The sequence below is a fragment of the Mauremys mutica genome, chromosome 5, assembly GCF_020497125.1.
Source record: "Mauremys mutica isolate MM-2020 ecotype Southern chromosome 5, ASM2049712v1, whole genome shotgun sequence".
NCBI classification, from domain to species: domain Eukaryota; kingdom Metazoa; phylum Chordata; order Testudines; family Geoemydidae; genus Mauremys; species Mauremys mutica.
This window is the reverse complement of record NC_059076.1, coordinates 111097963-111111221: the sequence shown is the minus strand read 5'-3', so window position 1 is coordinate 111111221 and position 13259 is coordinate 111097963. Positions and strand designations below refer to the sequence as shown.

General features: G+C 42.3%; 1 protein-coding gene across 3 annotated transcripts in view; it reads right to left on the bottom strand.

The window, feature by feature from the left end:
* The window catches only part of KCNIP4 (potassium voltage-gated channel interacting protein 4), a 764317-nt gene that overhangs the window by 98058 nt on the left and 653000 nt on the right, over positions 1–13259 (bottom strand). The window lies entirely within an intron of this gene.

Here is a 13259-nt window from a genome sequence, read left to right as displayed (position 1 = left end):
GAAATACCTGCTCATTGCATAAACAGAAATATTAAATTAGAGTCTTTAGGAAAAAGGCATTTACAACATTGAAGAAAGAGGACATAGTGAATTCACTAGGGCAGGGATTGTGTCTACTTCTATGGTTGAACAGCACCTCATACAATGAGGACCCAATCCTGATGAGCATGCCTGGACAGTGCCATAATATAAACATTAAATAATAATAATGCACAGCAAGGGAGAATCCTGAAGGTTATGCATGACCTCCCGGATAGGTCCTTTTCTGTCTCTAATGCTTATGATTTTATGATAGCAAAAATAACTCAAGTTTCACAAAGTAGCATTGTCACCAGGATCTAGCTACAGGAATCTTCTGTCTAACCCATTGATTAGTTAATGAATGGGGGTTTGCAGCTTTGGGCTGGAGCATGTATGTGTTGGCCTATTGTTCTAAAGACCAAGGTGGTATTTGGGGAATTCTGTAAGACATCACTGGGTTGGTGTTTCATAACTGAGGTAGACCTTACTGATGTATACAGATACAAGGTAGCCTCCTGGATAGTCCTGTCTTTACATGGGTGGGAAGCTAGTTGGGGGATTTGCCAACTTGAGCACTTGTAGACCTTCAAGGCTTCCAGCAGAGCATCAGATTACAAGGAGTGAGAACTGGAAGATAACCATTTGATTAACTTGTTTGAGTTAAAGTTTCACAGTAAAAAGTTTAATAAAGTTGCGGCAAAGGCCTTTACACGACAAATACTTTGCTGAGACTTGTATTGTTGCTTCATGCCGCTGATCCCAGCAAAAGACATGTTTAAAAAGAAAAAAAAAGTTTCACGGTATTTTGAAATCACAGCACAGTGCAATTTCTGTAGTGTTCTAGGGACAAATTTATTAAACTCACTACCTTGTTCTAGTGTAACAGTTGATCCCTCTATAGATATGTAATCTGAGCCAAAAAACAAAAAACAAACATACATAACAATTCTTAGCTCATACAAAACACAAAATGCAGAGACATCGTTGGTTCAGAAGGCCCAATGCCCATACAGTATTATTGGGAAATGTTATTAAATCTATTTTTCCATGATCAAACATTCTTAAAATATATTACTTAAGTACAGTGGTGAGCTGCAGCCGGTTCGCACCAGTTCGCAAGAACCGGTTGTTAAATTTAGAAGCCCGTTTAGAACTGGTTGTTCCTGGAGGGACAACTAGTTCCAAAAGGGCTTTTAAATTTAACAAAAGCTCCCTACCCTTCCTCCAGCCCCAGCTCACCTCACCTCACTCCGCCTCTGCCTCCTCTTCGGAAGCTCCTCCGGCTTCTCCTCCCCCTTCCCAGCTTCCCACGAATCAGCTGTTCCCATGGGAAGCCTGGGAGGGCTGAGAAGAAAGCAGAGGCTTCCTGCAGGTGAGCTTGACCTGGGGCCGGGGCTGGAGGGTGGGGACGCCAGCGGGAGGAGGGCTCCAGGCGCCACGCCGCCCGGCGAGGTCGCGGCCGGACCCTGGGGCGGGGCGGCACAGCTGCTGCCCCCCGGGTCCAGCTGCGAGCTCGCCGGGCAGCACGGCGCGGCTCCTGCCCGGCCCCCGGGTCCGGTCCGGCGACGCGGCTCCTGCCCGGCCCCCGGGTCCGGTCCGGCGACGCGGCTCCTGCCCGGCCCCCGGGTCCGGTCCGGCGACGCGGCTCCTGCCCGGCCCCTAGGTCTGGCCCCAACCTCGGCCGGGTGGCACGGCTCCTGCCCGGCCCCCGGATCCGGCCGGGACTTCGGCCGGGCGGCGCAGCTCCTGCCCAGCCCCGACCTCGGCCGAGCAGTGCGGCTCCTGCCCGGCCCCCTGGTCCAGCCCCAGCGTCAGCCGGGTGGCTCCGGTCCCAGCCCCAGCCCAGCTGGGCCCCCACCTCCAGGCAGCATGGTAAGGGAGCAGGGAGGGCGTGTTGGATAGAGGGCAGGAGAATTGGGGGGGTGGATTAGTGTCGGAGCAGTCAGAGGGCAGGGAACAGGGGGATTGAACAGGGGCAAGGGTCCCAGGGGGGGCAGTCAGAAAGGAGCAGGGGTTGGATGGGGCGGTGGGGGGCAGTTAGGGGTAGGGATTCCAGGGACAGTCAGGGGACAGAGAGAAGGGGTGGTTGGATAGGGTAGGGGTCCCGGGGTGCCATCAGGAATGAGAAAAGGGGTTGGATGGGGTGGCAAGGGGCAGTCAGGAGACAGGGAAGGGGGTGGATAGGGTACGGGTCCCGGGGGGGGCTGTCAAGGAACATGGGGGGGTTGGATGGGGCAGGAGTCCCCGGGGGGGGGCATGACCCCCTCATGAGTTGAGGAGGAGGGAACCGGTTGTTAGTATTTTGGCAGCTCATCACTGCTTAAGTAGTGTTACACTTTAGGAAGCTCTCACTGCCAGGCCATTTTTTGTTCTGACATTTGCTATAACAGTGACTTCCAGCTGCCAGGCTGAAATCTGGCATCAGGACGTTGATTTCAACCAAACAATAAAAATGAAACCCCAGTTTAAAAAACAGCACATCCCCTGTAATATATAAACACACACAAGACTACTATAAACTCAGCTGTACCACTTAATGTAATTGCATTGTTTTGCCAAGTCTTCTAGTGCTGCTGGCACTAGAACAGAAGATCTAACTTTTAAAGAAGAATTTGGGAGGAGGAAAGGAAGAAAAACATGCTTTAAAAATGTGAATAGCTTTGGAAATGTTTGGTGTCCACCAGATGGTCCAATGCGTAAGGCACTAGCTGAGATCTTGGGAGATGAGGGTTCAATTCTCTGCTTCACTGCAGACCTTTCTATGTGACCTCAGGCAAGTCCCTTTGTCTTCCTGTGCTTCAGAAACCCATATGCAAAATGTGAATACTTCACAGGGATATTATACATTTAAGATTATGAGGTGCTCAGCTGCTATGGTAACCTTAGATAGAGCTGTAATAACAGTGTTCCCAAACATTAGTTCACATTTCAAACAGCTGATCATTTCAGTTATGCTCATGCCCTCTTTTCTCCACTGTTCTGGAACATTTGCATGGAAAAATTTGCATTCACTGTACTTAGGGGAATGGCAGCTCTTCATATAAACACCAGCATTATCACGAAAATAAGGGTATTTGTGTGCAAACAAGAGTATTCATTATTCACTGTTCATAATTATTCCTCTGCTCAAACGTTTCAGTCATCCAGTCGTGAAGTAAAAATAATATTATGTGATTTAGGTGCCAATGTCTGAAGTCTTTAGCAACTACCTATAGATAAAGAATTAATTCACAGAAATAAAAATCCTTTCAAGAATGACAATCCTGTTCAGAATGATTCACAACGGCAACCTTCATTAAATAATTTATTTGCAAGCAATTGTTTATCCAGCTCTAGTGCCCATGATTCCTCTTTTTTTCCATCTGGTTTATGCTGCCAGGCTTTTGGTGTCATTTCCAGAATCACTGCCTCAAAGAGATATTTAAAAAAAAATATTTTGTAACATCAGACACAACTCATTTGGTGATGCCTTGGAGGTAAGACTTATGGCAAGGGTAGCTGAAAGGCAGGTTCCAAGCCCCAATCCAGCCAAAAGATACCATGTACTATGTGGCCACCAACATCTGAAATATTGAAATGAGGTACACACAGACTAAGGCTTTCAGGATACAATGATGCATCTCATTCTGAGCAGCCTCTGTTCAGTCCAGAGATGGATTACTGTATGCCGGAATCTGTAGTGTCTCTGCAAGCCTCATCTCCCTATCAAAGATGAGGATGAGTGCAATTTGTTCTATTATAAGCAAATTAGTTGTTATGCTCAGACTCTGCAAGTTGTTGGGTATAGTTTGGATGCCAAATCAAGCTCCGCAGTTTCTGAGGACTACCTGCTACAGTAGCAACTGGGCCTAGGATTTGGCTGATTGGTTCATTCCTTTACAGTCATTGGGCTTGCATAGAAATAAATGAAGGATGATTTTGGCCTTTTAAATTGTGTGATGCTAGGAGTACACAGTTGTGCAAGATATCTAAGGTCCTAATACACCTAGAATAAAAAGTTACTACCTCAGTAGATTTTTTAGGAAAGGAATTGTATTCCAAAATATAACTCCAGTATTTTAGGATCCATTATCATCATGATGGTGACAAAGGCTTGTTCTAGAAATTGTGATTTGATTCAAATAGGATGTCAGTGATGCAGGACAGAAACAGTATGGGACATCAAAAATTGATTCTCATCAGGCGTTTATATCTTCACTGTAGCCTGCTCCTTTGTCTAGATGTTCTGTCTGTATTCTCTACATATATTGACTTTATATATTGAAGATGCTCGTGTCAAAACTTTTCAGCTCTCATTGTGTACAGAAAGATTTTTCTTGCTAAGAAGCAAAAAACTGTTCTACTTAGATCACTTATTTATAGATGCCATTATATCCAATTAGTGCAGTAACATGCTACCCTGGTTTATGACAATGATTATGCACGGCACACTGAAGATTAGAATATTTTCAATTAAAAATTAAAGGCTTTTTTTCTCCCCAATGCAATTCAAATCTTCCAATTTGCATTTGAAAATTAAATCTTGCATTCTTACAATACAAGAACCAGTAAGCTCCGCCATTCAGTATTCAGGAGTTTGTAAGCACTTGCATTACAAACCCTAATTTTCTTGATAAATGGCCTGTGAAAATTTGCTGGAACTTGTCATGCAAGGTCTAAGTCTAAGTGATACATTTTTACAAAAATCAAATTTGATTTACACTCGTTTGCAGTATAAAGATTGTGCACAGGAATTAATTCAGTAGAAGGACTTCTACAGCCTCATGCTGCTTACATGGAAATAAATGTCAGTTTGATCATTAAAGGTCTGACTGTCAAAGGTGCTGAGCAATCACTGACTTCAGTGGAAGTTAAGGGTGCTGAATATGGCTAAGGATCACATGATAAGTTCCTCAGAAGCAGGACTTTTGTATTCTTCCAGTGGCATAATAACACTTTACAGTATCAAACAGCAGATCCAGTCTTTTCCTAAAAAACTCCCACATTTTATAACAGGACCCTGAGAAGCATGTGTTTGGATTTCAGGAATCTGCATTTTTGGTTTCTCCAAGCCATTACTTATCTGTGTCAGCACCATTACACAAGAGTGTCTATAAAGAGGAATGAACAGTGACATAGTCATTCAAACCTATAAGAAGGAATTTTGTTACACAACAGATAAAAACATCGCCCTGTTTAAAATTTAGCCAACATACTCAGTAGAATACCACTAGTATCAAGGAATCTTCAGTGAACACAAGGGTACGCCTCAATTTTACTCTTCATCTGGAAGATGGAATTTTCAACAACATGGTTCCCAATAGTCCCATTCTGGGGCATTTTACTCACAGGGAAGACAAAAAAATTCTTCTTGCAGCACCCAAGGATTTCCTTAGAGGTTTATGCTATTACTTATTACTCTTTTTTTTACTGTTTATAAAGTTCTTTAAGAAATTCCACTTTTCAGCCTATCATCGGTGTAGCTAACTCATAATTTTATCATAAATCTGATGATATGTGGTCATTTTCTTAAAGCCCAATTCTTGGAATCACGGGATTGAAAGAGAACTTCAGTTTCCTTTTTCAAACAAAGTAAGTTTCTAGTCCTCATGGTAGCACAGAAAAGCTTGACAAATGAACCCTAAAAGATGGGGCTGGCACATAGCTGGCCAAGGAATGGAGAACATAAAGGCTACTTTTGTGCCTCCCTACCCCCAAACTACAAGGACTTATTTTTGAACAAATATTATAATTTTGCATAAAAACAAATCTTTCCCTTATATGTAAAAATTAATCTATACTATATAGGAATGTTATATTTACTAATTATCACAATGGAAGAAAAGGACCAGGCCTTAAAGGTCACCTGCATTCACACTATTGAAATCTTCCACTAATTACATGTCAAATTTAGTGTTTAGATTAAACGGAATAAAGAATCAACCTGAGAACAAGCAACTGTTGAAAAGTTACCAGTACTTTATGTCCTGGTGACTATTTACACATTTAAATAGGCCATACCTTAGGCACTTACAGACTTTTGCCAGAAATGCACACTCTAAGCAGCCATTCGTGAACAATTTGACAGCCTAAAGAGACTTTACTAGCTTTAATACAAGATCAATTCATCTATACAGTAAATGGTAAGGCAAGAGGCAAACACAGACACTGAAATGTTGAACACTGTCTGGGTTTTTCTTTAACACTAAAAATGTATACTGCATTTTAATGATTCATCAAATTATATTAGACAATAGTGTGGTGATGATGGTTCCATATTAATAAGAAATTTAGTCTAATACACTTGTCACATTGTATTTCTGTATTCTTTTATACTAAACTTCTCAGTAAACAAGACCAAAGTGAGACTTCTTTATAAAGAACAAATTACACTGATTGAAAGTGCTGTATTTCAGAAATATTATTTATCTGGTGTTACATTTAGAACACAGTACCTTTTAAATTTTTTTTTTCCATATGTTGGCTACAGAATCACACAAATTGGGGTCTGAGGGCACTCAAACATTTAAAACGCTGCAGCGTTGCAGCAGCACTGGTGCACCCATGCTGCTTTAGCGCTTCAGTGAAGATGCTACTTAGCCCTCCTGTTGATAGAGTGCTGTCTACACTGGGCGTGAGGTCGATATAACTGCATCGCTCAAGGGTGTGGATTTTTTGCATCCCAAGCAATGTAGTTCTACTGATGTAAGTTTAGAATGTAGACCTGGCCTGAGGCAGAAAACCTACATTCTTAAATATGCAGTGAAACTGTGTGCAAGTATATGTATTTATATACAAAGGGCTCATAATTATAGCGGCATTAATGAAAGTTAAAACCGCCCATATCAATTCTCTAGATCCTGGAGTGTAAGGACTTAAAGTATTTAATTGGTTTTTCTACAGAAAATGTCAGGATAGATATTAAATGACCTAAGAAAGAGAAACTGGCACACATTTACCCCTTAAAGTTTTATGTGAAGTATTTTTACAGTTGTAATGCTCTTCTATTTTTAAGTGGTTTTTTTACACTGGTTTCAGAAACTATTTGCCAGATGAGCTACGTTTTGAAAAATTTTCAGTTCACCAAATGAGGGAAAAGGTTAACAGCAATATAAAACACACAAACTTACCCTTTAAACAGTGGCATTTAGAGAAGTATTTCCAAAAGCTGGGCACTAAGTTGTGCGCCCCAAATTACGTATGCACACATTTGCGTACATAAAATCCAAATGTATATATTGCTATCAAGTAACTGCATGCACAAAAACTATTCATTTTTGGTACATTTTTGGCCCCAATTCAGTAAAGCATTCAAGCACAGGTGTGATGCTGGCAGACCAGATGCCAGCTCATGCCAAGGCCCTGGGCCTCCCTGAACATTGACAAATACATAGCTGGAGACCAATCTGGCTCACCTGTATGTTAGTATAATTAAAACAGATATTATGTATGTATGTAATGTTTAGTTATTATGTAGGTATCTAATGTTTAGACTTTATGGAATGCTTGTAGGATGCTGCATGTATAAATCCTACTTATAATATCTGTATCCCATGGTATAGGGGAATATTGAAATATTTGCTCTGTAACTATAAAAATATTTGCTAAGACTATAAGTCCCCCACAGTCACAGAAGAAGAATTACCAAGTGTGAAATACCAGTTCACCACAAGAGGTATTATCTTTGAGGTCTACAGACATCAGAGAGGCCACTGTGGACAAAAGACTTTGTTGACTGCTTCCTCCACAGCCCTGAAAAAGGTACCATCACAGCTTGAATCCTGGGGGAAGGAAATAAAAATGTTGTTTGAGGAGAGCTTATTATTCCTATACTGCTTGAATTCATAAGCATAAACAAGGATTCCCCAACTGTTTAGCTTGGGTTAGCCCTAAAAGACATATAAAGTTTGCTTATTATAGAAGTTCTATCATCATTTAGAATTTAAGACTAACGTGTGTGTGGGGGGGGGGGGCGGGCTACTTTAACCTTGTAAATAACTCATTTATTTTTCCCTGTTAATAAACCTTTAGTTAGTTTGTTACAGGACTGGCTAAAGCACTATCTTTGGTGTGTGATCAAAGGTACCAATTGACCTTGGGTAAGTGACTGGTCCCTTGGGACTCAGAGTAACCTCAGAGTATTTTGTGATCTCTTGTGTTAAGTGACCATCTAAATCAGCTTCTGCACCAAATGACTGGAGGATAGCTAATGTGATGACAATTTTTAAAAATGACTCCAGAGGTGACCCTGGCAATTGCAGGCCAGTAAGCCTGACTTCAGTACTGGGCAAACTGGTTGAAATTATAGTAAAGGACTAAACTGTCAGACACATAGATTAACGTAATTTGTTGGGGAATAGTCAACATGGTTTTTGTAAAGGGAAATCATGCCTCACCAATCTGCTAGAATTCTTTGAGGGGGTCAACAAGCATGTGGACAAGGGAGATCCAGTGAATATAGTGTATTTAGATTTTCAGAAAGTCTTTGACAAGGTCCCTCACCAAAGGCTTTTAAGCAAAGTAAGCAGTCATGGGATAAGAGGGAAGGTTCTCTCAAGGATTGGTAACTGGTTAAAAGATAGGAAACAAAGACTAGGAATAAATGGTCAGTTTTCAGAATGGAGAGAGGTAATTTAGTGGTGTCCCCCAGGGGTCTGTACTGGGCCCAGTCCTATTCAACATATTCATAAATGATCTGCAAAAAGGGGTAAACAGTGAAGTGGCAAAATTTGCAGATGATACAAAACTACTCAAGATAGTTAAGTCCCAGGCAGACTGCGAAGAGCTACCAAAGGATCTCTCAAAACTGGTTGACTGGGCAACAAAATGGCAGATGAAATTCAATGTTGATAAATGCAAAGTAATGCACATTGGAAAATATAATCCCAATCCCAAATATAAAATGATGGGGTCAAATTAGCTGTTACCACTCAAGAATGAGATCTTGGAGCCATTGTGGATAGTTCTCTGTAAACATCCACTCAATGTGCAGTGGCAGTCAAAAAAGTGAATAGAATGTTGGGAATCATTAAGAAAAGGATAGATAATAAGACAGAAAATATCATATTGCCTGTATGTAAATCCATGATATGCCCACATCTTGAATACCGCATGCAGATGTGGTCGCCCCATCTCAAAAACGGTATATTGGACTTGGAAAAGTTTCAGAAAAGGGCAACAAAAATTATTAGGGGTATGGAACGACTGCCATATGAGGAGAGATTAATAAGACTGGGACTTGGGACTTTTCATCTTGGAAAAGAAACAACTAAGGGGGGATATGATAGAGGTCTATAAAATCATGACTGGTGTGGAGAAAGTAAATAAGGAAGTGTTATATACTCCTTCTCATACCACAAGAACTAGGGGCCACAAAATGAAATTAATAGGCAGCAGGTTAAAACAAATACAAGGAAGTTTTTTTTCCACACACCGCACAGTCAACCTGTGGAACTCCTTGCCAGAAGATATTGTGAAGGCCAAGACTATAGCAGGGTTCAAAAAGAGAACTAGATATATTCATGGAGGATAAGTCCATTAATGGCTATTAGCTAGGGTGGGCAGGTATAGTCAGGGGCGGCTCTAGGCACCAGCAAAACAAGCTGGTGCCTAGGGCGGCAAAATGTAGGGGGCGTTCCCTGCCGCCGGGGGGGGGCGGCAGGCTGGGCCGGCGGACCTGCCGCAGTCATGCCTGCGGGAGGTCCACCGGAGCCCCGGGAGGACCGGACCTGCCGCAGGCATGACTGCGGAGGGGGCGCTCGTCCCGCGGCTCCAGTGGACCTCCTGCAGGCATGACTGCGGACGGTTCGCTGGTCCCGCGGCTCGGCTGGACCTCCCGCAGGCATGACTGCGGCAGCTCAACTGGAGCCGCCGGACCAGCGAACCGCCCGCAGCTGCGGGAGGTCCAGCCGAGCCGCGCGACCAGCGAACCGTCCGCAGTCATGCCCGCGGGAGGTCCGCTGCTCCCGCGGCTCCGGGGCGCCTCCCGCGCATGACTGCTTGGGGCGGCCAAAAACGTAGAGCCGCCCCTGGGTATAGTGTCCCTATCCTCTGTTTGCCAGAAGCTGGGAATGGGCGACAGGAGATGGATCACTTGATTATTACCTCTTCTGTTCATTCCCTCCGGGGCCCCTGGCATTGGACACTGTCAGAAGACAGGATACTGGGCTAGATGGACCTTTGTTCTGACCAGTATGGCTGTTCTTATGTTCTATCACAAAGTCAACCTTGCCTGAGTGGCAAGATAGCCCAAAATGCCAATGGGGACTGTCTGTGACTCCATGTATATTACCTGAGGAGTTTACACTTGTTACTTGGTTGATCAAATCTAAGTATAGAACTCATAACCAGTTTGGGGTTTGTGGCCTGCTTCTTCACAGACTGTCTGAGGTTGATATTCTTGCTTGTGAGCCTCTCCAGACAGCATGCACAATAACTACCTATTTTCTGTACATCATCCCTCAATTTTGTCCCAATTCAGCAACGCATTTAAGCACGTACTTAAGTCCAACTTCATTCAGCAAAGCATTTAAGTATTGCCAACCAAGATCCCAAAAATTTGTAAGAGTTTTTTTTAAAGAAAGACCATCTTGTGTTGGTTTTTGAGGGGAGTGGGAGTGAGGGAAAGAAATCTGTCTTGATTTTGAACTTCCCTACCTATTCTCACTGTGTGACAATTCATGTGGCCCTCTCTCCCAAATGTACTGGGTCAGGTGATTTTGGCCCCTGCTGCACAAGCAATCACTCCCACATTTACTCGTCTCCTATCCGGCCTTCAGCGCATTACTTCGGCCCACCCATATTAGTTCTACTCCCAGCATCAATTCAACTTCCCCAGCCTCACTTCTGGTCCTCTCCCATGCCCAGGAGGGCAGTGCAGTGGGATCTCTTCTCCCTCTTCCAGGCTGTGGGGGCAGCTCCCCCAGTTCTTCACTCTACTCTACCCCTTCCCAGGCTGGGTGCTGCAGAGAAGGGTAGGGAGAGGGAGAGTGACAGAGTAGAAGGACCGGTTGGTCAAAGGAGGAAGGGAGGAAGGAGAGTCACCCTGAGCTGGCTGGGCTTTTTCTGCTCCTTCCCTGCTCATATGAGAATACTTTGGGTGGGAGAGAGCTCTGTCTGCAGCATTTCTGACTTGTTACTCTGCCCTAAGAGGCCAACAACCCATCAGAGGGCTGGAGCTTCTTGGGTCATTGCAAGAATGGCTCCAGCTCCATCCAAAAGCATGTCACTAGTGTAAAAATTCAGAGACTTGGCAAGGATATGTACTTAACTTTAAACCTGGGTTTAAGTTGCATTAAAGGTAATGGGAATTAAGCACATAGCTAAAATAAAGCAGATGTTTAAATGTTTTGCTGAACAGGGATAGAATGCTGAACTGGGGCCTTTATGCATGCAAGTATCTATCTATTTTCCATGCAATATTATCTGAGTTGATCAAAGAAATTAAGATTTCACGCACATAATTGTGTGCACGCCTGTTTTTATGGTCATCAAGTACTTGTTTTGAAATTATATCCCTTACAGTCACTTAAGAGTTCACAATGCACAAAACAAATTATGTTTTGGTAATGCTCACTTTCTTTCTAGTACTCTGGAATGCTGTCTGGCCAAACCAAATAGCAGTTATGTCAAAAGGTGATAATAAATAGTGATGATGGGTGTCTTCAGTTGCCTTGACACTTAAAATTAGTGCTATATTACTAACTAAAGTACAAAGCGATATACTGACTCCATGTTCCCTTTTTAATATTCCGTTCCCAAATACAGTGAACTTCTATGTAAGTTTTACTTCAACTTGCCTTACTTGGTGGACACCACCATTTATTAGCAAACAAGTGCAAGTCTCATGCTAAAAAACTTGTTTTAAATTTTTTTTTTGTTTGTGCAACAATCTATTTTATTGGGGGGAGGGCAGATTACTATTACTTGCATGTAGGGCTTATAATATTAGGTTTTAACTGATAAACATTGAAAGACACCCTGATACAAAAACTCCCACCAAAATCAATATTTATCCAATAAACACTGGAAATCATTACTTGTATCTAAGGGCTGGTCTCCATGGAGCAGTAATGTGAACTAAGGGAGTGTGATTTCTAAAGCACAGTAACATATTACTCATTAATTGGTCTATGTAGACCCTGCTAGACACTAAAGGTTCCCTAGTGCACTTTAATATACTGCTGTTTGAAACAGTACATGCTAAACCACACTAGGGAACATTACAAAGAGATTACTCATTACCATACATACAGAGAAAGCCCCCAAACTCCCTGATTTTTGGACATTTACAAAAAAACCTCAAAAATTGCCAAAAATAACCCCTGAAAAATGAAATTAATAAACCCTGAAAAACAGAAGCTTTATTTATATAGCAGCAAAAAGCATGCTAGGCTCTTCACAGGTATACAGAAAGGTTGCTTTCTAAACAACTTAAATTGCAAACCTATAGTCATGACTAATACCAATGTTTAGGTCTTTTCAGCTTTAGGTCGCAAAGCTTTTTGTAAAGATGGGCAAGTATCACAGTCTCCTATAGGCTTTTGTATGTTACCACATCAATCTCCTTGGACATTCAATAACAGATTTAAAAGTAGCCATGTTTCAACAAAAAAAATTACTTCAAAAAGAAACTGCAGAGATACAATTAATTTGCAAATTTAACACCATTAATTTGGGCTTGAATAGGGACTGGGAGTGGCTGGCTCACTACAAAAGCAATTTCCCCTCTCTTGGTATTGACACCTCATCAGTTATTGGAAGTGGACAACATCCACCCTGACTGAATTGGCCTTGTCATCACTGGTTCTCCACTTGTGAGGTGACTCCCTTCTCTTCATATGCCTGTATCTGTAATTTTCACTCCATGCATCTGAAGAAGTGGGTTTTTTACCCACAAAAGCTTATGCCCAAATAAATCTGTTAGTCTTCAGGGTGCCACCGGACTCCTCGTTGTTTTTGAGCCAAGAATGAAACCCAAGTCTCCTGATACTCATATTAGAGCCCTATCCATTGGACCATATTATCTCCTGTTGACTTAAATGGGACTACTCAAGTGAGTAATACTCTTCAGGATCGGTCTGTAGTGAGACAACTTATGAATGAATACAACGTAAAAGGTTTTCTATCAACTCCAAACCTAACTTCCACTTTTAATTGTTCTTAACCTCAACCTATTTCTCCTCCTCTTTGCATTAAACCTCTAACTATTTTCTCCTATCTTTTTGGTTTTTTTGACTGCCTCTTTTTATTTATTTTTT